The sequence below is a fragment of the Pimephales promelas genome, chromosome 1 (genome assembly GCF_988280905.1).
Source record: "Pimephales promelas chromosome 1, fPimPro1.hap1.1, whole genome shotgun sequence".
Lineage (NCBI taxonomy): Eukaryota > Metazoa > Chordata > Actinopteri > Cypriniformes > Leuciscidae > Pimephales > Pimephales promelas.
Genome location: NC_142769.1, coordinates 32,503,444 through 32,530,211, shown reverse-complemented (window position 1 = coordinate 32,530,211; position 26,768 = coordinate 32,503,444). Strand labels below are relative to the sequence as shown.

The following is a 26,768-nucleotide window of genomic DNA, read 5'->3' as shown; positions in this document are numbered from 1 at the left end:
TTAATCTAATTTTCCTGGTCCCATTTTTAACCTTCAGTTGTATACTTAAAAAGTATGCTTAATGACTAATTTATATATATATATATATATATATATATATATATATATATATATATATATATATATATAAAGAGTTCAGATGCAAAAGCCTCTAAGTGCCATTTGAAATTTTCTTCTAGAATGATCATTTTTATCAAATTTGTATATCTAAGTTCAGTAATTTCACTTAAATAACAATTAATAGGTAATCCTCTTTGCCATTTAAGTGAAATTACTGAACTTAAATATACAAGCTTGATAAAAATGATCATTCTAGAAGAAAATTTCTAATGGCACTTAGAGGCTTTTGCATCTGAACTCTTCATAATATATATATATATATATATATATATATATATATATATATATATACTGTATATACGCGTTCAGTGATGCTGATGACGCAAGACGCTGCTGACGTGTTATCAGTGCGCCCAATTTTCGTTTACAGTCTGAGGGAGACGCATCACGCATGCTGTAAACAAAACAATCTTCGCAAACAAGGATTTCGACCCAGAGGAAAACTTGCATGTTTTTGCCCGGCCATATTTTTTTGAACCCGAATACACGGACGCACCAGATACACGTCAGCAGTGTCTTACGTCATCAGCGTCACTGTCGACTCTTGAATGCGGCTTGACAACAGAACCGGAAGAAAATACAATGCTGAATAAAGTCGTAGTTTTTGTTATTTTTGGACCAAAATGTATTTTCGATGCTTCAAAACATTCTAACTAACCCACTGATGTCACATGGACTACTACATTACTGTGATGTCTTTATTTCCTTTCTGGACAAGAACAATATATCGTGTATACATTTTCAATGGAGGGACAGAAAGCTCTCTAAATCTAAATCTAAAATATTTTAAACTGTGTTCCGAAGATGAATGGAGGTCTGACGAGCTTGGGACGACATGAGGGTCATTAATGACATAATTTTCATTTTGGGTGAATAACCCTTTAAAATCTCTTTGTGGATATTTTGTATTGATATTGTGATTATGATAAGACAGATAACTAATAACACTTAAAAAAAACAGCATATTAAAATATATTCTCATATATCTGCATATTTGAAATCAATAAACCTTAGTGAGTGTGCCCTCTGGTGGTAGACGTAAGCCTTCACATAATTTGATGTTTCCTCAGTGGGGGTATATTGAGCTTCAGTAGGCCTGCAGTTTGCCCCTGGATTTCATCTCAACTCCTCTTGACGTCTCTCTTTTCCTCCAGTGGAGGGATTAAAGTCGACAGTATATTGATGTGGGCTCTTTATAGGAGAAAGCTGGGAGACTTAGCATTGAAATCGAACAGGCTGAACGCTCTCAAAAAGGATTTCTACCGCATATCTCACCTGTCAATTCTCCTTGCACTGAGAGGAGTTAATTTTTCATCGCAGAGGAAAGAGCGCGTTGTTCATTGGGCTGCAATGTGCAAGTGTTCATCTCATTTCATGCTCAGGACCGTAAACAGAAAGAAAATCATTTTTTCGCTTGTCTCGTTCTCTCTTCCTTTCTCTCTGTCTTCTGGCTGTGCCTACGTCTGGCCTGTATTAGTGAATAGAGGTGTCCTGTTCACTCAGGGCTTTGAATGCATCTGTGCTTATTAATGCACAACAGGCATAGGGAGACTGAGATGATAAACTTTGATTTGTATGCAAATTGTTTCTTTTGTTCTGCATTTGTTGGCTGACAGAGATCCTTTACTTATAGCCTGTTCTCTCGTTTTCTGTGTCTCTCTCACTGATGCTCTCCACCCCCCACCCCCCAAACACACTTTCTCCACCAGAATGCAAATGCACAACTGATTCATCTGTTGGTTGATAAAACATTTAATCAACATCCCTGGCAGAGTTTAAAACTAAATAGGCTACATTCGTAAGATGACTCTGTAGGAGTCGTAAAATCCTTTGACAAAGTGAAAACATCATATTTCACTCTGTCTGGCAGTTCTCTCTAGTTAGTACCTCTGGGCCAGTCAGTGTCTGTTCCAGGGCCATCTCGCTCTCTCCTCCTCTCACATTCTCCATGTTGTCACTAGTGTAAGGGGAATGCAACATGAGGCTGGTGACTGTCCTCTTCCCCTCTTTCTCTCACATCCAGCTGGCCCTTGCTTCTCTTCTTGAACCATCAGTGTGGTTCTGGACTCCAGAAGTCCCAGCTGCTTGAATCAGGCCAGTCAACAGGCCCAGTTGATGTTTGGGTACAGCGGGGTGTTGGGGATTCATTTGGGTCATGTCAGAAGATCTGTCAACACATCAGTCCATTTGGGACATGTTCTGACTGTGTTTATTTGTGCCACTGAGCTGTGACCTGTCCCTGCTACATTGGACACTTATGGTCCTGTTCCAATTTGGATGCAAAAGTGTACAAGTGCTCACAACAGAGTGAATTAATTTTTCGATGAAGGGCAAGTGTGCAAGTCTGACATATAAAGTGAATTTCAGGGCATTTCACTCACAAATCATGTCAATTTGGAGAGGTTTTTGAAGGACTAGATCACCTCCTCAATTCAATGGGCATTTAAAGTGAAAAATGCCATTTTTACACAGCAAAGGTGCATTTGAAGATGCGTATATACAACAATATTTTACATATACACATTATGTTTCTTTTAGATAGAGGAGGCGGCGAGTTTACGTTTAGTTTACTCAAACGTTTCTGATGGCTAGGGTTGGGTATCGTTTGAATTTGAACGATTCTGATTCCGATTCCAATTCCTTGTTTCGATTCCGGTTCCTAACGATTCTCGCTTCCGATTCTTTTAAGAGGCAGGGTCAAAAAAGTTGAGCTAACCTTTGCTAACCAACGGCCTTTCTGAAGGAAATAATCCTTTCTGAAGGAAATACTCCTTCTGTAAAAATACACCTTTTGTCACAAATTTTGCATTTTGCCGAGATTTCGTTATTTTTAGAAAAGTGAAGCCACACTTTGGATCGCCGACGTAAGGTACTCATGTTCGACTCGCGCGGTTATGCCAACACTTTCGGTAGACGCTTCTTCATTGGTGTTGTTCAGCAGTTTCTTCTTCCGCTCGGCGGACTGTGAATATCGAAACTAGGAATCGAAATTTTAACTTTTGAACGATTCCGGGAAAAATGAAAAGTTAGTCTCGGTTCCAATCGATACTCGATTCTCGATACCCAACCCTACTGATGGCAAGGCTCCCCATTATTCAAAGACAGCTTTGAATATACATTTTTAATCATTTGTGATTGACTGGATTAAAAGTATTTTTACACACAATTTCTAGTGTTTAATGTTCTGTTATGTTGGAATTTAAAATGGTTTCCGTTATGTCGTGGGTGTACTGTAAGTCTTTTCGCTACAGTCGGACTTGTACACTTGCCCTTCATCGAAAAATTAATTCACTCTTTTGTACACTTTTGCAACCAAATTGGAACAGGACCACAAGTGTCCAATGTAGCAGGGACAGGTCACAGCTCAGTGGCACAAATAAACACAGTCAGAACATGTCCCAAATGGACTGATGTGTTGACAGATCTTCTGACATGACCCAAATGAATTACACACGCATGTGTGCTATTGTTTGCGCAAGAAGTTTGAGTAAGTTTATTAAGGGTGTGTTTGATATACTAAAAATGGAAAAGTTTCCTTTGTGTTTTTCATGTACAGACAACAATGTTGTCAAAATGATTCGTTAGAAGACCAAAAACTCTATGTATGCCAGGCCAGTAGTTGGCGATGTCACTTTGTTTGGCAATGTTTTTTTTGTTTGTTTTTTTTTCCCCACATTTGCGTTTTTGTAGTTAACACAGAGACTATAATGGTATCGTTATAGACTTGCAGTTTCAGCTTGCGTTTTCAGGCCCCCAAAACTAGTAGTTATAAATAAACGTTAACTCATTTCATGTAAATTCGCTTAAAAAAAAACAAAAAAAACTATTGATATAAGCCTATTATAATACTTTGTGTAGCTGAAACTCCACTTTATTGATTTAGGAGCCGTTTACACGACACTGTTTTCAATATTTAACATTTGAATGAAACTCTTCCAGTAGACTACATCTTTTATGTGGCATTTGTGTCTTTATACAGAATTTGAAGAAAACAAAGAGCCACCTCAGAGCAGCCTAAGCTTGTCTGTGTGAAAGATGCTTTTTGTTAAGAAAATCAGGCTTGTTTTGTTAAGGCTACCTTTATCAAGCTAATTTCGTGAAGTAGCAACTTTCCGCTACATTTACATGACATATTATAGTGCAGTGACGGAAATTCTAGGATGAATTATTGATCATAAACCCATTATCTCTAGCATAATTTATTCATGAGCGCATTAACAAGACTAAAACTCTTCAGAATGATTGTTTCTCTATTGTTGTTGCTATTTTAGCCTACTCAAAAGAAAATTCTGAAAACATCATGATTTCATGAGCTTTTGTTTTATTGGCGTTTTGTACATGAAAAGGGCCCCTGAACAACATTTGTTGTATTATTTTGATTTACCGCTTCTTTTCCGCAATCTTGTAAACACTGATGGAATAACTCGTCCCATAATGACGAAGTGGGCACGTAGATAGTCTCCTGTGGCGTCTCTCCGTCTCAATAATAGGTCAACAGCTGTATTTAAAAAATTAATCACATTTCTTGGCAGTCGCAAAGGTTATACGTCGCGTTTGGAGATTCAGCCGGAGCACTCTGATCGGTGGAAACTCTCGGTGGAGATGAGCGGTCTCGGAGCTGCCTTTGATGAAACGAGCATGTAAATGATTTGTGTCTTTTATAGAACCTGTGAGCGCGCTCGGCGGGTGCGTGGAAACAAGTTCAATTGATTGCTTTGCTTTGAGTTTTTAGTGAATGCATTTGCTTGGAACACACATTGTGCACACATACATATCCATCACAGAGCAATCAGACCGGAAATGACATTTAGATATAGGCAACACTTCATAAACATTTTCATAGCCTACTGGTCGCGGATTGTGCAGTGAATGAGTTCACCGTCCCAAATCATCTAGGCCTGTATTCCTGCATAACCGGAGGCTGCAGTTTCAGGACCCCAGTTTTAGGACTGCAGTTTCTGGACCATAGTTTTCTGTTACACGCGGTGAACTAGATTTAACCCCTTTCATTGCAAAGATCACAGACGGCACCATATTATTGTTGTTCAGCATTAATTATTTGTTAAAACATAGGCTACACTCTTACTTATTCGATCTATACAACCGATGAGCATGAGCATACTGTGTATGCTGTGTAGGCCTACACTTCATCTGACCTCTGTGATAATAACAAAGAAGACGCATCTCTTCACAAGAAGCTAATAAACGCATGATTTTAAGTATATGTGGTTTGTGTGTGATTTTGGATATTTTCATATGAAAAAAAAAAATGTTTACAGTATCGCTAAGCAATTGTAGCCATTAGCTGCATATAAAATGCTAAATATAACATATTTCAACATCTTTTTTTGACTTAAAACCATGACTGAAAAATGATACAAATTCTTGATGGTGGTTTAAAGTGAGCTTAAAGTAAAAGTAATATGTAATATTACCTTTTAAATTGTGTCCTGTAGCTTGCTACTTGCTGTAATCCACCTGCTGCAGGAGATTTTCTATTCCATAATCTTTATATATATATATATATATATATATTTTTACATCTCAGGAAATTATGACAGGCTTAAACACAAAATTGCGGGATCATGTTACTTAAGTTCCAGTACAGTGTTTTTTTTTAAGAATACCCTGCTTGTAAGTTGCTAGAACTATAGGCTATACATTGGGAAGAGTCACTTTTTACCTCAGCTTTAGAACTCATACAGTACACAAATAGAAATATGCTGTGTTCGTCATCTCATAAAGATCGTATTTATGAGTTTAACGCACATGAACACAACCAATGTCGTAAATACTAGCGCGAAGCTCGACATTTTCTTTGAGTTGGGGGCGTGTCGGTGAGAAACATGGCGGAATACTACAATACTTAAAGGTATTTAGTAGTGATATAGAGCATCACAGTCCCGCCCACAGCCGGTGCCGAAAGTAAGAATTCAATACAATTTATCCATTGGCATTTGGGATATAAGCCATAAAAACGTAACCATACATGGTAGACTTAAAACCAGCTATGGCTGTACTGAGCGATTGTATAAACGGCAAAAGTTAATGGGGCACTAACTTTGTGTTAAGATAAATGCCTTTAATTTGCGATCTCTTGGATAAGTACTTCATTACCCACAATCCTAATGCATGCATCTTATTGGTGGAAGTCATGTAACTGGTTAAACGCCGCGAAGGTCCATGAAGACTGAAGATCGTGTAATGACGTAGGGCTAGTTCATTGTTCGCATGTCAGAGGCGCCTGCGCCATTGGATGTGCAGATCCCGCAGCACAGCCTATGAGCAAGCCAGATGCTCAATGTTTTAGCTGTGCAGCTGCAAATGCGTTTTACATATAAGTTTCAGTAAATCGAGGAAAAGGATTTTCCCTGCACATTCACTATTTAAAATTCACTAGAGGAAAAATTTCACATGGCCGTCATCAGATTTGGAAGTCACTCAAAATACTCTTTCACGGTGGCTTTAGTGAGGCGCAGTGGTTTATGGGATGAGTAGTTCCTTTGCTCGGAAATGAAATATGTTCACATGCTTGTACCCTTGACTTTTTTTGGAGTTTTTCTTCGTTTTTACACTCGAAATGATATGTTGTATTCTTATGAGTTGAGTTCAGCCGTAGCTGGTTATCCTTAGATATGCTCTAAAACTCTTTAGATGTGGATTTACCAAAACGTCAATGGGATTAAATGAATGGAAAATTTACTTCCGCCACCAAAGGTCTCTCGGGCTGTGGGGCGGGACTGTGATGCTCTATTGTCAGGCTTTTCTATTTAGCTTACAGCAAAATAAGCTAATTGCCTGCACAGAATATGATGATGGCATTATAATATAACAACATACAGTATGTAACAATAACGTTTTGATAATGATAACAACGTGGCTTTATACCTGATGCACATTTCCTTGTTCTTCATTTTCTAGATAAAGAGTTTAAGAACCTTAATTGATGTTTTTTGTGTAATTAATTAAGAGAAAGTCTACACCGCCATCTTACCCCGACGAAAGTCACTTGAATTCACCTTCCGTCGTAAACAGGAATTCCCACCTTGTAAATAAGATTTAACAAATAACAAATAATACGTAATAATAATAATAGTATTAATTAATAGAACATAATGGAAAGAATGAACAGAAACATGGCCTGACAAAATTTATTTTACGTAACTGTTGATTTTTTGTGCCCTGTTTGTTTTTCTTGATCACATTTGATCTGTAACATGTCACAAGTTGGCAAGTCAAAAGTCATTGAATGAGAGTGCTGCCCCCTAGTGACAATTTAAATACATATTTCCATTTCTGTTTCCTGGAAGTTTATTTTTTTTACTTTATTAGGCAGATTTTCTTTTCTTTCTTTTTTTTTTTTTGTAATAGGACTGAATTAATTTCCATTTCCATGGATATGTTCCATATCCAGCCCAAAGTAGTTTAGGGGCTTTGTGTTACAGAACAGTCAGTCACGCTTGTGGTTTTCTCGTGAATATGTGGACTAAAAACAGCAACGTAGCGTCTGTTTTGCTGTATAAAACTAGCACCTCTGTTGTTATGTGTGCATGTGTGTAGGGAGTTAGGATGTTGATTATACGGGTGCAGACGTCTTGCCTCCCCTCATTCCTGTTGCCTGTGATCTAAATGGCCTCCTCTCTTTTTGTAAGCACTACCTGGCACGCCATCTCTTTCCTTTCCTTTCCCTCTCTCTTGAATTCTCTGTCTCTCTCGCTTACTCATACCCTTCTCTACCCTCTGCTCTCTTTTCAGGATATTGAGAAGGACCTTTGTCAGGAAGTAGAGGCTCATGGGGTGTTGGGTCGGTAGAGGGACAAAAAGAAAGACTAGAGGATCACCTTTCAGAATGTAGGTAAAACAGATGCACTTTTAAGTTTTTGGACTGCAGGTATCAAAGACCTTTGGGTGAAAGATGGAGTAGCTTTGTAATGAGTGTAATGAGGTGTTTTATTGTGACTTTGATGGTGTTTATATGAACATGAAATTTGTAAGATCAGTGCCTTTGAGAACCTGAAGTGTAAATAATAATTTATGTGTGAGGTGATCAGTGATTGCTTCAAACTGGTGCCACAAGGGTTTGCTAGGGGGTCCACAAAAAAAATAGTTAAAAACAAAACACACACACACACACACACAAATGTTGATTATACATGTTTATTTACAATTATTTTATTCTATTGATAGCCCCAATTTTTAATATAATTAATTTGCATAATTGTGTGTCTTCATCTCTCTTTATTTGTGGCGTTATGTTGCAAAAGCTGCAAAAAGAGTTGCAAAATTGTTTTATGTTAATAGATTGCAATCTCGATTCAAACACCCACACACAATCTTATTCTTTTCAACCACACTGTACCATTATTTCTGTGTTACAATAATTGAAATGATCACAGAAGTACTGAAATAAAAGTTTAATACTGGGATGTAAACACTGGTGTACAGTAGCGAACAAAATAGAGGAAATCAACCTATGGATAATGTGACGTTTTAAATTAAGATTCTATCAATTACATTGCTACACCAGTAGGTGGCGACACATGACTCTGTTTTCATTATTTTAAAAACTCTTTGGAATATTTTAATATTAGATTACTTGATATTTATTGTGCAAAGTGCCACACACACACACACACACACACACACACACACACAGACAACAACAAATTAAAAGGATATTCTGTTTAGTTTTATACATATAGCTTTAATAATTGGTAGGAAATAAAAAACATGATAAGTTAATACAAAGTAATTATAACAAAGACAATATTTTAATATTTTGACTTGAGTCAATTTGACGACAATATATAAGACAATATAAAAGGCAATTATAAAATAATATAATGCAATTACATATATAAATATATATAATATATTTTTGAACAAAAATAATGACTTTATTTCAACTATTCATTTTCTTCTCTGTGGGCAAATTTGCGCTAGTAGATATATGTAAAACCTTAAGCTTGCCATGAAATGTGTCACAAGCTGATTGTCGAGTAAAATTAAATGTATATGATATGTTAACAGCGTGAATTGTTAGTTACCTTTGAAAAAATATCAGCGTGATGAGCCTTCATGTGCCGCTTAGGTTGGTGGTATTCTTTTCACCTAGTTTGTTGCCACATTTACCATCGTTTCCCAATACTATGCATTCCCTTTTTCTTTCTGATGGATTATACTGAAAATATGTCCATAAATCATCTCGTCGTTTCCGACCACCAAGCCTGTTTATTGGTTTCACTGCCATGGTCCTTCGAAGATGTGTGGCCACTGGCGAGTGACTAGCCGCAGCCGCAGGTGTGTTGTTGTTGTTGTTGTGTGGAATCTGGTTTGCGCGCGGCAGCCGGGTAGTGGGTGTACCAAAAACAAGGATAGGAAGTGGCAGCATTGGTGATACTTTTTTTTTTAGCTCAAAACAGACAGATTTCACACAAAACATGCAGAAATTACATCCATTGTGAACATCAGACTTGTAATCATTTTCGTTTCCGTCTCATCAGCGAAATCTCAAACTCGTCATGTTTTAGTCACTTTAGAGCCATTTTTAGCTATTCACCGTCGCGTTATCATCATTAAAAAAGTGCATCAGCAAAATATTTTCGTTACTGTCATCGTTGATAAACAACATTGATCGCGGAACAAAGATTACCTTGCATGTCACAACTTGCCTGTCACCTCCTCCCTGAAGTCAGAAGCTTCTGAGGTCGCTTCATTCCACTATTTCTTCCAGCCTGCTCAATCGTGCCGCCGACAAGCGTCACAACAGTTATGCCCAGGGAGAGTGGAGTGGTTCAGGTGGCTACCACAGGAATACGTGGTAGATACCATCACTTCTGCGAGCGCCCCCTAAAAAGAGGAAGTTGTGCTTACGCCAATTAGAAGTGGAACCTATTTGTTGAGCGAATCTTCTCTCTGTTAGGAGATCCTGAGAGCGTTTGGGTAATTTTAAGTGCTCTCTTTCATGCAAGTTGGGTTGGAGTAGGCTTTTCTCCACCATGAAAATGATGTCGCCTTGACTCACATCATGATGCAGAAGCATGGGAAGCACATCCTGATCGTCGGGTTCCTGAGGGAGCAAGGAAATCTGCCTTGCACCCCTCTTTATCCTCTAGGGCATTATTTCTGGTGCTACTGCACTGCAGAGGCCACCCCTGAGTTCAAAATTATATGTTGAAAAAGTTCTCCTGCTTTCATGGTCTCTACTGTAGGGTAGGGACTTGCCCGCTTTCGGTAAACAAGTTGTAACTGGAATTCGGGCTGGCTACTCTCACAAGCTGAGACCCCGGCCTGGATATGTACCCAAGGTTCCTACCGCTCCCTAAAGAGACCAGGTGGTGAACCTGCAAGAGAAAGACCCAGCCCTGGCTTTATTCTGTCCGTCCGCTCCTTTGCGGTTATACGTGCAGAGAATTCAAAGACTGGACCTCAGACTGGCTCTTCTCTATTATGGGAACCAGCTAAAGGGAAGGCTGTTTCCAAGCAGAGGTTTGCCCAATACATGTGGTTGCCTTCATCTTGGTGAAAAAGTTTTCCCAAGGTGCACATGCCCACCTGGATGGTGAGCTCCTCCTAAGTGAGGGTATTGTTCCCTCCTAGGCATTGACACAAAGTGGCTCACCGAATAGATGTTAAATAGAGTTGGGGGCTGGACGACACCCATCATGTTCGCTAGAAAACTAGCCTATGTGTCAAAGCCTATGTGTCACATGAAGCCAGTTTCAGTGTAAGCCCGTTGTGTCGACTTGCAGCACCATTCCCCTCCTATGGACTGTATAAGTGCGCACTCCTTGCTTCAGTTGAGTTTCCCTATTTTAGCCGAACACTGTCGAGTTCCTCCGTACCATTTGGCAACGGACGTGGCGGAATGTCCAAAGCCAGGCCTATCACTCGTATTCACTATTGGAACCTGTGTAAGGCTAGGTCCATATGCTGTGATCCCTACAATGATCACATGTGTATTCTTTAACGGTACGGCTCCCTGCGGCAAGCCCATGTCATCACTTGGTAGAGTCTCCCCCCTGTCATAGGCTGGAGCCACCCCAGTGAAATTCCATTTGTTGTACTGCCCGGTCTTCCACCCAGTTCATGTGTATTCTCCACATGTTACCTCCCTTCTGGCAGAATGTGGCTTCCGCAGCGTCCCTTCCTTCCATGTACAGGGAACACTTTCCCAGTGTCCCTGTCCCTTCCCCACCTTAAATTGCCGTGGGATCTGGAGACTTTTGTCTAGGCACTGGAAGGTGGCAGCTTAGGTGATATTTTCAATAGTTATCCCCATTCAGTCGACATCAACTACGTCTGATGTTCTTGACTGAAAGGGTATGTCCTGGTTGTGTATGCAACCCACCATTCCTTGAAGGAGGGAACGGAGGACGTAGTCCCTTTGCCACTACTGCTGGACTACCGCTGACTCCAAGTTATGCTCGGCTCATCAGCGAAAAGCAACTACTGCGTGCATCCACTTCCATATTTATACTCACACCTGTGTGATGTAATCATGCACGCCTTGTTCAATAGTACTTAAAGACGATTGGCTCCCTGGCGTGATCCCAATTCAGTCAACATCGACTGCGTTGCATAGGCAACCAGGACGTTCTCTAATACTATAGGTGCTCCATTGAGAAGGTACTTCTTGAGAAATTACAGTTCTCAGTGATTCTCCACTGATAAGACACAGTAAGCAGTACCAGTAGATCAGTGTCACTGCAGCATCTTCGATTTATATCAGTAAAGTAAAAGGAGATCGGTACTTCAACTGTAATCTTCCGTCAGAAGAAGAATAAAAACCCAAATTGAAAAAGACCCCTGTTATGGGCTGTGTAGGGTGTCTCCGGCATTAAAGTTGTGTGTGTGTGTTTCTGTGTTGAATAAACAAATGATGTGTTCTGAGCTGTCAGATGTTTGTGTGGCAGCTGCACAAAGATCTGACAGCCTATGAATCAAAAGCAGCCCTGCACCAGCAGCCATTAATATGCAAACAGAGAAGACGGCTTAAGTTTAATTTATATAATATTCCCCAAAGAATCATTATTATTCTAGGGATCTTGCCAGCAACATTTGGCCTATAAAGAAATTAACTTTGTCTCCTTGTTAAGTACACCAATGCATCAAGCTATAATCTCTGCAATAGATGAATCATATTTCATATTACACAAGACGAATGTATTCACATTTCACATTTTTCTAATTTTTCCTGTCTGACCATCTGTATGTATTAAGGCTCAGTAAGATTAATCTCTTGATCCTATATTGGAGTAGGAGGCAGGTGTTTTCCCTAATACATCTACGAGTAAATAAGGCCTAGTATCAGGACATAATCCCCTGCATTATTTTTATATCTCACACCAATGTCACAATTTCTATTGTGTGTGCGTGTGTAGGTGAATAGTGGGGGTAGCATATGCCCAGACATTTCCTAAGAGCAGCATGTGAATATCAGTGGTGTATGAAATTGCTTGGAATGTCTCCGGATCATAGTGCTAAATCATTTAAAAGCTCCTTCCCCTTGAAACGGTATCCGTCTTGACAGGAAAGTATGCATACATCTCTGTGTGCATGTGTAAGAAATGGGGGGACTGGAGGTGTGTTTAAAGAGAGAATGCAAGGGTCAATGCAACTGTGACCTCTATCTATTGCTGCATTACCCGGTCCTTTGTGATTTATCAAATCAGCTTCTCCTTCATAACACAAATTGATCGAGTATCAGCATAAGTCTGTCGTCAGTCAAATCCGTTAAAGTCTGGTCTCTTGTTTGTTGGCTTGTGCGTATACTAATAATAGTATGTATTCTCATTGCAGTGCGCTGCTCTCACAGATATAAACATCTCTTCGGAGACACTTTAGGAATACTGATTGGGATGGCCATTTGCAATATGAAAATGAATTCCTAAGCCCTTCAGTTGCCTTCATCTGGGACTGATCTCAGGTCAGCCCCCACAAGGCTCACGCACGCTGTGTAATTCATCCCTCCGTATTATCTTAATAATGATAAATTTGTTGCCTTATGAGTAGAGATGTATCCGCTGATGGGGCTTTGGATGTTATTTAGGAAAGGGTTTGGATCACTTTTGCCCTCTAATCCTACGGATAATGAGGGGGTCTGTCACCATCACAGAATTGTATTGTAATTGTTACGAGCAATGTACGGTACATGTAAGAAATATTACTGATTATGTAGTGCAATCTTTGCATTGTTTTTGCATTGTCTTTGCATTCTCATCTTTTTCTGTTCAGTGTTGAAGCTTAATAGTTAAAACACACAATCAATCAATCACATTTATTTATATAGCACATTTAAAAACAACACATGTTGGCCAAAGTGCTTTACATATACCAAGATCTAAGAAATGCATACAACCTAAAAAAGCATAAGACCAAATACAAAACAGTTAAAAAAATCACTGTAAATTGAACAATTGAACACAAGTGAGAATAAATGGGTCTTTAAAGGCACTCTATGCAAGATCTGTACCTTAATATAACAGCTTCAAAGTCGTTTTGGTGGTTAACAAAGTCATAGTAGGGCGAATCATCCTGGTAGGAAAGCTTGGGGGGGACGCCGCCGGAAAAACCAGCCATGCAAGTTTGAGAGTGGCGCCCCTGACACAGCGCGTGAGAATCACGAAATGGTTTACGGCAACGACGTCACACGCATCAACAACATCATACTGTATGAAGCTACTTTCGAAACAGGGAAAGAGAATCGGACCGTGCTAGAAACCGGACAAGAGTCCACTCGGTCGAGCTTTCACTCGTTGGCGCGAGCTTAAAAGCTGCACTGGATTGTAACTGCGATGCTGACCTGGCGATCTTGTTGATGGACTTGTAAGTAAATCTCTTATTTATAAACTTGTTTGTATTTGTATACTAGTTGTTTCTATATTGTATGTTGCTGCACTGGCTTGTGGTATGTAATTTTTTATGGTGCTGTTCATTCATCCGTTGTTGATAATAAGACCAGTTCAATAATTCTCACATGTCTATAGCTTTCGATTACCAGAGCTTTAAGCAGACTTCCTAAAAACAGTCGTTTCTCTTAGTCTTGTTGTTTTTTCCGTTATGTTTTATTGCCGAGCTTGCCACAAGAGCTAGTTTGCCAGCTGAACTCAGGTGTTGTGATGTGTATTTATCACGTATCTTTAGTCCTGTGTCTGGTTCGGATTTCTTATGACGTGTGTAAGTTACTGTTATATCAAGTTTATCTGACTAACAGTACACTTCCCGACTGTAACTTCAAATTGTGTTGATTATGAATCAATCAAATCTTGACGCTGTTGATGTTGATTCTTGCGATTACCATGAGGACATAGTCAATATCTCACATAATTATTAGGACATATATAAGCCTAGAGGTTGTAAATAATTGAACACAATTTGCTATTATGATAAATTGTAATCATGTCTAAATCATAACTTCCAATGTTATGAAATAATGCGACGTACATTTAACTTGATTGATGTCATCTGACATTTTGTAATTTTAACATTACAATCAAAAAACATGAATGAAATTATACAGTAGCCTATACACTATAGGCTATTTACTTCTGATTTTGCAGAAATCATGTAAAAACGCTATAAGCCAGCAAACGTGATAGGCAACTTTATTATTAAAAAGCAGTCTAGCACTTGACAGTATATGCAGTAACAGGGGAATAACGGTTATTTACGACAGTGCAAGTACACCACAGCGGCTCTAGAGGTCACTGTTTTACAAAAAAACCAGAGAGTGCATAGTGTGCCTTTAAGTGACATTTGAAAACATAGAGATCATGTACAATGACTTTATTTTGAATGTAGAATAGCATTAATGTCTTTAAAGGCTTTTTGGAATTTTTATAATATCTATTAAGGTTATCAAACCTCCTTAGGAACAGTCTTATGTTAGTCTGTCTTAGCTTGTGTGCGTGTTTAAGTTTAGATCTGGCCTGTCAGGCTAATTGATGACTACTGGGTGCATTTCGGAAGCCAAGGGCACGGAAACTCCTCGGGAAAGTCCCTGTTGCGCGTCTCTTGGGCCTCTCATTGAACACTGAAAGACTGGCAGGAACACTTCAACCCTGCAAGAAGTGGCTGGGTTACACCCACCCTCCTTCCTTCCTCCCAGCATGCATGTGGCCTCCTTACCAGCAACAAGGTTAACATTTGTGTCTGGGGAGTGGCAGTGCCTGCTTTCTGTCTGACTTGATGCATGCTTGAATCCTATGTTTCTTTCTCTCGCCTCTATCGTTTGGAAATCAGAGTAATCTAGTTTTCTTTTCGCTCCTTGTAATATGTTTTTAATTATGAGCCTTTGGGGCCTTAATTTTCATACAGACTTCATGGTAAAGTGTTTGTTCAAACATATCCAAGCGCACACACTTTTGCACGAATCATGACTCCCGGCTGGCATTCATTAGGGCTTGTAATTGATTGCACATGGCGGCTGAATATGTGATATGTGTATGTTCCCTCACACGAAAGGTGTAGAGGGGAATTGCCTGGTCGTAGCATTGTTAGCCGTCTCCTGGGGGGACAGATTTCCTGTGCTTGCTTTGCACGCGTGGCATGCTGTTGGCCAAAGCGACGGGCCAGTGGTGAGGGAAATGCCACATGCCAGAAGATTTAATCAAGGCTGACAGTTAAGGCATGTAAGAAATGGGCACCATCTAAGAGAATAAGAGAAAACTGTTGCTTGCTTTCTACCTATAGTTTTTTTTTTATAACTATAAAAGGAAAAAAAATGAAAATAAAAAAGTAGAAAAGATAAAAAACAAAAAATAAAAACAAGAACAATGGTTTTTCAGAGAGAGGCCTAACTGCTCATACTGGACATGTGTATGCAATTACACCATGATGTACACAAACTCTTTGTTGTCTGTGAGATGACGGATGGCTGCAACTAATCGCCACATCTGAAATTTGATCATCTAGAGCTTTTTTGAAACCATATCTATCTAATATAATGTCAAGTGACTAAAGATATCATCAATTTCACAGATGTTTTTGGTGAAGACATATTAGATAATAATGTACAGTAGTGGCTCTGTAGAAAACTATTATCTTTAGAAGTAAACCAAGAAATGTCAATAATAGCAAACCTGCAAAATATTAGATGTTTTTTTTTTTGTTATAAAGAAACTGAGAAATAAATATTTACTGTACCTTTGTAATTTAAAAAGGCACAATTTTGTCAAACCAGCATAAAAAACAACAACAAACATTTATAGTATTATTCATATAATCAAATTATGATTACGGTCTGTGTTATTTACAGGTCTGTATAGTGATGTCACATAACATCATTGATTCTACCTAAGTTAACCACTACAAAACAAACCAGTGTCTGCCGGCACTTTCAAATTCCTGATTGTCAAATTAAGTGTTATTGATAAACAACTGTTTCTCTGTGCAAATTGCTTTTAATGATGTCACCATATTCCAAAATCTTCTTACTTGTTCTCAAGCATCACTAAAACAGTGTTATGAATATTCTTTGCTTTTTTTTATGTGACTTAAAACACTGTTTATATGTGGTTGGGATGCCACAGTGCAGAGAAATATTGTACTGTGGATGGGGACTAAATTATACTGTGAATGTGGCATGATAAATGTTTGCACAAACTCAAGAAATGAATAAAACTCAAGAAATGAAGAAATGATATTAAACCCTAATGAATATGAAAATGAAACCCGTGGATGTCTGCGTGTGTGGTGTGATCTCCATACCGTAGGTGAGAATGAAAAGTTTTCAGAACCTGTAACCTCTCTTCCCCTGCCAGTAATCTCCTCAGAACCCTGTAATCCTGGGCGCATGCAGATGCCGCGACAGGAATATTGCTGTTCATATTCTTAATCTGCTCTCAAATGCCTTTCTGTTCCCTTGACGAAGCGCCCCTGCTCGCCTTGTTCTGTGGGGAATTAAGTGTTCTTCACAGGATTCATGCAGAGGTAGATATTCTGGTCATGATGGAGCTTTAGGAACACCCGTACTCACGCGAGATCTCCAATGGCTCATTTCTCATAAATAGAGCAAGTGAAAGTGTGGAGGTATGTGTATATATATATATATATATATATATATATATATATATATATACTGTATATATATATATATATATAGAGAGAGAGAGAGAGAGAGAGAGAGAGAGAGAGAGAGAGAGAGAGAGAGAGAGAGAGAGAGAGAGAGAGAGAGAGAGAGAGAGAGAGAGAGAGAGAGAGAGAGAAAGACAAGGAGGAAGCTGAAAGCACTAGCATGATGAGTGCCTGCATTTGAAATCTAAGGAGGAGTAAAGCTGGTTTAAGTTGGCCTGGTTAATCTGTGTGCCCGTTTCATGTGACAGAGAGAGAGACAAGCCTGCACACCTCATTGAAAGGGTGAATATTATGCATTAAAGGCTTCAGTAGACAGGTAGACAGATAGAAAGATTGAAGCAGGCAACATGCCGGGGCTCATATCAATGGATAGCACGACATAGCCTACTGTAGGGCTTTGAGTCTGTTTGAGGACCTTTCCTTTAATCACCCTAATGACTCGCATGACACATTATAATATCATGTACGTTAAAATGTTAACAACATGTGTTATTATAATAACCTGTCTGATTCATATTCTTAGTATGGATTATTTGTTTCTGAAAGCTTGTGAAAATGCTTTAAATTAGTTTAATCTCATAAAGCTTTTTTAGCCTGGTTTGCCTTACTGTACATGTTTCAGGCAGATTGTTACCGGTTTTCTACCCTCAAGAAATATAAATGGTACATTATATATTTTAAATAAATAGATGAGTTATACTATGATAGGTCAATACAGGACATTGAAGTTGTTTTGTAAATTCTCTCAACAAAAACAAAAAAGTTTATTTAATTTTCTTTATTTTCTCTTATTCTTTTTTTATGGATTGATTATGCCAGTCAGTTGTTGCTGCTGTGTGTGTATGTAAGCAGGTGAGTCCTGCGTGCCAGCGGAGTGTAAAATGTGGCACTTGGATTGACACCCCGATGACAGATACCAGTGAAACTCACTCTCGGTTCAGACACCTGAGATTATTCTCAGGGAACTGAAGCTATAAACAAAAAATTGTCAATGGCCGCACTAGTGGATTGCCGTCCTTTTTTTTTTCTTTTGTGTTGCCATTTCTGCCCCACCCCCTGTTATTCAATAAAACATGGACGAAGGCTAAAATGTAGTGAAGAGAATATTTTTTTTTGTGCTGTTACTTGAAGAAACACTCCCTCAATTATAAATGTATTGAGAGAAGCCTGTTCAACTCACTGAGCGGAACTAGGGGGCGATGGTGTGTGATGGAAATTCATTCTTTTGAAACGACATGCTGTGCATTTGCATGTGATTCTTCTGTCTGAAAGTGTTTGTTTGTGTTAATTCTTCACCCCCCCCCCCCTCCCCCCCAAAAAGCATCCCATGTCACAATCCCCAGCCCTGCAGAGTTAGTGAACAGTGAATGGAATACGGTTGGTTTGGTTCGCATGCGTGTTTTATGTTTATATTGGATGAGTTTTTTTCCACTCACGGCTTCGAGCCACACTTCTGAGGATCCACTGAATTTTCTCCGTCCCAATTTCAACGCCTCCCATGGAAAATGCTGATTAGTCTTTTACTTTGTATCCCCTTCTTCAGGTCACCTTGTAAGGAGGGTCGTCTGGCGGATGGGTGCGTGGAGGGGGAGGCAGCCAAGTGCCACACACGCACTCCTTAAGACTTATGAGTGCATCATAACCTTGACCAAGACAATCTGTTCAGCGACACTTAGCGAAGATTCCTCATGATGTCCCTCAGAGCCGCTGGGACTCGGCTCCTCTGTTCTTTCTGTGCGCTATCAGCTCAGCGCCAGATCGCCGATCTTACCGTTCAACGGCCATTACTCCATTTGCAAGATAAATCTGGACTGCCGTGTCAAATCAATCACAACTGTCATTTCATCCACTCAGACCACCGCACTAAATTAAAGCCTTTTTGGCCCATATGCATTCCAAATAGTCATCAATTCTCCGTGGTACATTCATTGTTTGCTTTGACAGCTGCAGGCAGGTAACGAATGATAGGTAGTTTAATTTTGAGGCAGTGTGGGTCGGCATGGACGCTAGGCGGCAGTTGTTTGCGTCCTTTTTCTGCACTGCAATTGTACGTCTCATGTTGTGTGCACTCCGTCTTCCCCTTCTTGGTGAGAGGGAATGCTATTATATCACGTTCCCCCTTTCTTTTTTGCATGGCTGTCGTACATGTGTCGACATTGTCTGTTAGCAAGCGTCTGAAATGTATATCTGGGTAAATATTTGTATCACCAAGGACGTGGGTAAGAACAAACAAGTGTTCCTGTAGGCCTTTGGTGAGGGACCCTACAGGCTTACAGCATGAAAACAGTCGTTCTGTTCTCAGGCCACGGTTCTGATCCCTGTCCTCCTCCTTGTTAGTCTCTAATAAACATGGCTTGTCCACTAAAAGATGACATGGAAAGGAAGATTTAGTCAGCAGCTGCAGGCTTTATTTTTTTATTATTTGAATGTGTTATTTCTTTTTGACATTGGATTAGGGATGTTAGTTTAAAAATAACATGTCTTTTCAGCCGATTGGGGTCACCGTGGACTGCGTGGCAGACGTCATTTTTGGGATGCTTCCACAAATGTTCGCGATTGGTAGTCGAAAAGATTTTGTCCTTCTATCAAATATATTGTAAACAGCAGACAGCACAACATATTTTGTAAACACATCCGGACACTGGAAGATAATCCTCACCCATGTGACTCATTTACAAGTGCTGTTGGTTTAGCTAATGCAAAAACAAGGATCACTTTACTTTCACAGCCAGATTTTTGCCTCTCTCACTCTCTTTTTGACTCACCTTGCCAAATGTGCTATTGTGTTCTGCAGAGATGAGAAATGAGGGGCTTTCTGTGCTGCGGATACCTGTTATTTGATATCACGGCCTTGCAACAATTCATCCTAATGTGCTGTTTAAAGGATTTGTTGGCTCATAATGCACTGATATTAGTTTAAAATATTGCTACTTTGCAAAGCAGCGCAGATGGGCCCGGGCTGATGCAGCAGGCGTGAGGGAACGGGCTGAAACTCTCAGATATGAGATGTATTAAATGCACGAGTGATTCTGATGCGTTTTACTGTAATTGATTCTTTTCAAAGGTGTCTTCTCACTTTTCACCACCTCGCTCGCTTGCTCTGCCGAACTCTCTCTCTCTCTCCTTCCCTCTCTCTATATCACTCGCACATTCTCTCTCGAGCATTTTTAAGAAGCACTGGAGTGTAACACTGTTTAATATGATACATTTGCCTATTTCTTTAGGTCTTGACTCCTAATGGCTAGTTAAAATGAACGTTTTGTAATCATTTACTCCCACTGTCATTCCAAACCTGAATAACGTTCTTTCTTCGGTAAAATACAAAGGAAGACATTTTTAAAAATGTAATTTTGTATTTTTGTCTATGCAATAACACTTTAGTGAGGTCTAGTGTTGGTTTGATTTGTATTTTAAAGAAGAAAGAAAGTTATTGTTTGGAATGACATGAGGGTGAGTAAATAATTACAAAATTGTCATTAACCAGCAGCTTTATTGTATATCATGTGAATGATCTGGACCAATATAATTAACAAAAGAATCATTAGTGTGAGTGTAATAAGGCGAGTAACGAGTAAGTTCTCCATCAATCAGTGTTCCTTAAACTTTTCATCTCCTTACCCAAATACAATAATATTACATTTTTTTTGTCTAAGAGGGTTTTCGCTCACCACCTCATTGTTGTTGTTAATTCTTCAAGTTGATTTTTTTTTTCTCGGTGTCACCGCCAGGGCAGAACTGTCTGTATAGTGTAACAATTTGAAATGCAAAGAAAAAAAAAAAAAATTCTAGAGCCATTACCTACATGCACTGTATTCGTAAACAAGGCAAGTTATTTTAGAAATGAGGTAATTAAGCAGTTCCAAAATGAGCCCGGCCCCGGCTCTGAGCGCTGTCATTTGCATGCCTTTGAATATACTGCTTGTCTCTAAGGGGGTTTCCTGCTGATGAGATTCTCAACGCCATGCCGTCTTTGTTTTAAACACTGCAAATAAGCAAACAAAAGCATCCTGAATGCCAGACTGCTTTCTTTCTTTCTTTCTTTCTTTCTCTCTCTTTGTAAATGACCTACAGCCCGATCCTGCCTAAAAAGGACGTTTCCCTGGCCAGAAAAAAAGGAAAGAAAAACTTGCTCGTGGTGATTAGAAAAGAAGAGACAGGAAAAACAAGAGAAGTTGAGTCACAGATTTTTTCTTTTGGTCTTAATTAAAAAGACCATACATCAGTGAGCCAGTGCCTCTATTCATCCAGCTGATTAGGGACATGATAAATGAATGAGGGAATAAACAGGGTGTCGGCAGAGAGAGGGAGAGATGGATGACTTTTGATCTGAAGAGAATGGAGAGGTACAGTTAACCCTGGCTCTGGGCCAAGGCCTGTAGTCCCCCTCTTCGCTCACCTCACCCTCCGGGCCTAACTCAAGCTGACACACCCTGCCCCAGCTCGTGACCCTGCCTCCACTTCTATTTATTAGGAAATCAACACCCTTAAAGGGAGACGCACACTTCATCACTATGCATCGCTGTACCTCCGACCACTGCCTCGTTTAGCAAATGGGCGAGCAAAATAATAATATGACCATTTACAAGGTATTTTAAATGCTGGCTTAATGAATGTTTTTGGACCTCTGTTGGATGTAATGCTCAGAGCTCAGATGAATGAGTGCAATAGAATGTGTAGCACTTGTTGTGAAGATGTAATTATGAATCAGACACGGTGAAAACAGCTGCCGTATTTGAAGAGAGTCGATTAAAGGCCGAAAGCGCACAATGCTCCGTTAAATTCAACCCGGCTCCTTTCAGTACTAGAGCCGGCCAGGCTAATGGGTTCATTCAAGTGTTTCACCGCGATTGAAAGAACCAGTGAGTGAGAAAGAGAGAGAGAAATGAGGTGGAAAGATTGTGAGATCATTGTGAATTACAAACTATTAAAGGCCACAAAGGAGATATCATTTAAGATAGCTCTTTTTTTTTCTTTTTCTTTCTTCTGAAAACTGGGTTCAAACTGGATGCAGGGCTGAATGGTGCTGCGTAGATAAATAGTTCATTTTTCTTTGTATTTTTACAAAGATTAAAGTGGTTCTCCTCATCACCTTTCATTTGTTCATGTATTCACCCTCTTTTCAAGCAGACGTTGTCTTTCATTAGAAAATACGTAGATAAATAAATTAATAAAAGACTGAATTGGTTTTTCAATTACTGGAGTCGAGCCGCACGCTGGCTAAACAAAGATATTCAGGCAGGAACCAACCAGACAAGCGGAGATTATACATTACCTTAGTATGTGATTTTATAACTCACATTTTCTTTTATTGTTTTTCTATTTTCATTCTACTCCTTTCCGGAGCTTAGGCGCGCACTGACTGTTTAATAGTCAGAGAAAGATGCGTTTCTTTCCACAGTCAGTGTTAACAAAGACGTCCAGAATGAGGTCGGTGTGCTAGCTGCAATACAGAGAATCCTCAATCAGAAGACTTGAAATTGGATTCATAGTTCACTTCATGGAAAGCAGCAGAAAAATATTAAATCATTTTCTTTATTGGATTAAATTAATTATGGAGAGACTGCATATTAGATATAGGCTAAAAGAGCTTTTAATGTGCTCAATGAGAGCCTTCAGCCTTTCTTGGAATAGGCATAAATCTATCTGCTGCTTATTACATTCTGTTCCCTTCCACTGCCTGCCTTTATTTAAAGTATTAGTCATTTTTTCAACACAATAAATGCCCTTCAAATTCCTAATCTAGCTTCCGCTGTTCTCCAAACACAGACATATATAAGCAGGCAAATGTGCACTCAAACACGCACACATTTTTCTTTGTTTATGTGTTGGGCTTTAAACTGAAGGTATAGTATGGGTGGTCACACTTGTCACTGACCGTTCTTCATGTTAAATTGATGTGTCTTATCTATTTCTCGAGCAAATCAGTTTCTTTTTTGTTTGCAGTGACCATATCATCTTTTGATGTAGGACTTTATGAAGCTTGAAGTGAAAATCTCATACTTGGGGATTTGTCAATGATGTCATCGCAATTCTGTTGCTGAAAGATGATTGATGAGCATAACAATATGCAGGTAATTAAAATGCCAGTCACACCTAACCAGTAAGAAGAAAATTTAGCTGAAACAACATCCAACCGAAGGGATCGACTCTTTCAAAGCGAATCTCACTTTCAGAGATAGATGACACCTTGTGTAGATGTGTGTTATAAAGGAAGAGAGGGGAAAAAACAGTCTTTAGTTTCGGTATCATCCTGTCTGATGTCATAGTATTAAAGTCTCAGTATGCACATTCTAGAGATGCAATTAAAAGAACGAATGTTCGGTTTTGGCCCCTTTGGCAGCAGTAAGTTTTAACCTTGCAAACAGTGAACACAGAAGGCATTTGTCGAAACAAAGGAGAGGACCCAGACAGCAAACTGACATTGAATCAACGTGGAAACGACGTCTCTCATGACATTGAAACAACGTTGATTTTGCTCATCGAATTAACGTTGAACCAACGTCAGACGCGGCATTCTTCAAAGCTAAATGAAAATCGAAAATTGGTTTGCTTTCATAACGTTGAAACAACGCGTTGATTTCAAGTTGATTTTCCGTTAGTTTTGAAAGAATGACGCGTCTGACGTTGGTTCAACGTTAATTCGATGAGCAAAACTATGTCAGATCAACGTTGTTTCGATGTCATATTTCCACGTTGATTCAATGTCAGTTTGCTATCTGGGGAGGAAGATACACTGACTAATTGATTCTTATTATTTATTACACTGTAGTCAAAGTTACACGCTCAAACACACACACACACACACACACACGGAGACATACACAATCACTATGGAAGTTTATTAAGGCTCGAGGCAAGGCAAAATATGGGCATTGATATAAATCTGTCATTTGGATATTCCCCATGGTGCTTTGGTTCTTAGTGCAACTAAATAACCCCTAAGCCCTCAGAGGTTAAGACCTAAACATGTTTAAGTTTTTGAGGCAATCAAGGCTTATTTTCAGAATTTTTCCTTCTGGAGAAGCAAATTCGAGAGGACATCTGTTCCGTTATGAATTTCACATAAATCTTAAGCTTTCCAATGCTTCAAATGAGGCTTCATTCAAGCCAAATGAATGAAACATGATGGTAAACCCCTCACGCGCTGGAGGTTGTCATGCAATATTGAGTTGCGTATAATCACTGTGTAATCTGTCTATGTGCCAGGGGAGGGTGGAGCGAAATCCCCTTATACAACAATATCACGCCAAGATCACAAACTCTTTCTACTCTCTTTGGTAATGAAAAGCTGCGAGATTCTTCTGTGAATGTCAAGCCATTGGTCTTGGGCAGATGAAGACAGAATTGAAAGTGTGAAATTTGGAGCACAGGTCCTCAATTTAGATGTTGTGATCATAATGTTTGTTTCTGGTGGTTTTACTCACTGGAGTAGCAATGTAAATAAAATTATCCTGTTAAATTTATAATAAAAAACTGGCAGTTGTAGTTGCCAGAAGAAAATTTGATGACAATGTTTTAGGTATTACAGATTAGCATAGTGATGACTGTATATTTAACAATGTATTGTTCATTGTTCAAAACATTTTGTTGTAGTTTAGTTAGTTGTATAGCTAAGTCATAGCCATTTCATCTGTACTGTTGGTCGTCACTTATGTGAATACTGGGTTTGTGTGCTCTAAGGTGTGTGCTGGACTGTTTACCTCTGTCATATTGACGTGGTAACACTAAATTCATTTGTACCATTAAATAACTTTGGTATAGATCCCAGATCTTTCCTGGTTCAAAAAATGAGCCATCTAGAAAAGCATCGCTTTGTGATGTCTTGAAAGAGATCTCCACTCTCCTCTTTCTGTTTTTGTTTCTATGCAAAGCACTGAGATGGGAGGAGTGACGCACAAACACATCCAAAATGGGGAAAGACCTCAGTATTGTACTGCCTCACCCATGGCCTAATTAAAATTCACACGGAGATCGTCTCGCTTTTGTTCCCTCAGTACAGCAGTATTGTTCCTGAGGAGTGAGCGGCTCCACCAGCGCTATACTAACCCTGCTAGCATTGCACAGCTGCCCTCTTCTCTGGAGATTTAGCCTACTTTAGCCTTAGACTGACAGAAATAGGTTGTTTCTTTCAAAATAGGGAACTATCATCATTACTCTATTGAATGGAGTAGCCTGTTGGTATACAAACACAGACACACACACACCGCCTTGAATCAGTTTTTGTCTCCTGCCAAAAAAGTGTCATATCCACAGAAATCCCTGGAATTGGACTATGTGGGTTAATTGCCTGCCATTTCCTCAAAAAAGCTGTTAATATTCAAGTTTGAGAGCATAGGAGATTTCTCACTTTCTCTTTCTCTCTCTTTGTGTTTCTTGTCAGATAATCCTGATTCTCCAAGGCATCGTTGAATTCTCTTCTTGTCTTTTTTTTTTTGGTTTTGTGTATGTGTGAGTTAGAGGGAGAGAGCGGAGTGGAGGCGGGTTAAGAATGAATCTTACGTCTGAAGTGGTCTTGCCTTTACCGCTTGATTCTCATTCACCTCTGCAGATCCACGTCAAAACAAACCGACCTTCTAAAGCCTCTGCTGGCTTTGAAGTGATTGAATCGTTTTCTCTTCTTCCCTTCGCCTTTCTCTCACTCCACGAAATTAACAGCTACAGTATGCATTGCCTGCAGGCCTCTTTGATGTCTGCTGATTTTTTTTCCTGTTATCTTAGTTATATTGGACAATGTGTATGCTGTTCACAGTTTTGCACGCATTATCTTTTAGTGGTATTCCATGGAAGCCCAATTCTATCTCAGTATAAAAATGAAGAAAAAAAACAAGGAATTTACATATGCAACTTTATTTCATTCATTCATCAATTATTTGTTAATATTTATTTATTTGTTTATTGTATATCGCAAAATGCACCCACAATGTGACTTTGTATATCCCAATTGAAACCATTTTGGGTCCCACTTTATATTAAGTGGCTTTAAGTACTATGTAATTATATTGATATTAATAATTTGATACAATGGACTTATTGTGTACATACATGTTTTTACATTGTACTTACATTTTAAAATTCCCGCATGTAATTACAGCTATAATTAATTTATGTAATTACATTTGTAATTACACAGTTGACCCTCCCCTCACACCTTAACCTACCCATACCACCACACCTGTCCCTAACCTTACCCAGATCACACCTCAATAGCAGCAAAAGTGTTTTACAATACAACAGAAACACAATAATACATTGTACTTATTGTTCAATGTAAGTACATAGTACTTAAAGCCACTTAATATAAAGTGGGACCCAATTTTGTTTCCCATATCTCACAATTATCCGTATAGCTTTTGGAGAATGTATACTTGAATAAAGAATTTTAACTACCTTTGTTGTTGGAAAAAGGACTATTGACTGGTAGCGTTAAAGCATGAATGGCCTACATCATTTCAACCATCCTAATTTCACCCATGCTGTCATATTTATTCAAAGTGTAACGAAACATTTCAAATTAAGATGACACACAGATGTATAGAAACAGATATCCTTATTGAAACTAATCAGGAATATAA

General features: G+C 39.1%; 1 long non-coding RNA gene across 2 annotated transcripts in view; it reads left to right on the top strand.

The window, feature by feature from the left end:
• The window catches only part of LOC120490951 (uncharacterized), a 31,013-nt gene extending 4,891 nt beyond the window's left edge, over window positions 1–26,122 (top strand). Inside the window, exons 2-4 of one of the 2 annotated variants that reach the window (XR_005625160.2) lie at window positions 7,876–7,971; window positions 23,140–23,267; window positions 25,577–26,122. This is a non-coding gene — a long non-coding RNA (uncharacterized LOC120490951). Of the gene's footprint in view, window positions 1–7,875; window positions 7,972–18,739; window positions 19,472–23,139; window positions 23,268–25,576 lie in introns of those variants that run through there. The other variant, XR_005625159.2, reaches the window with a different exon arrangement.
• Window positions 26,123–26,768: the final 646 nt, after the last annotated feature.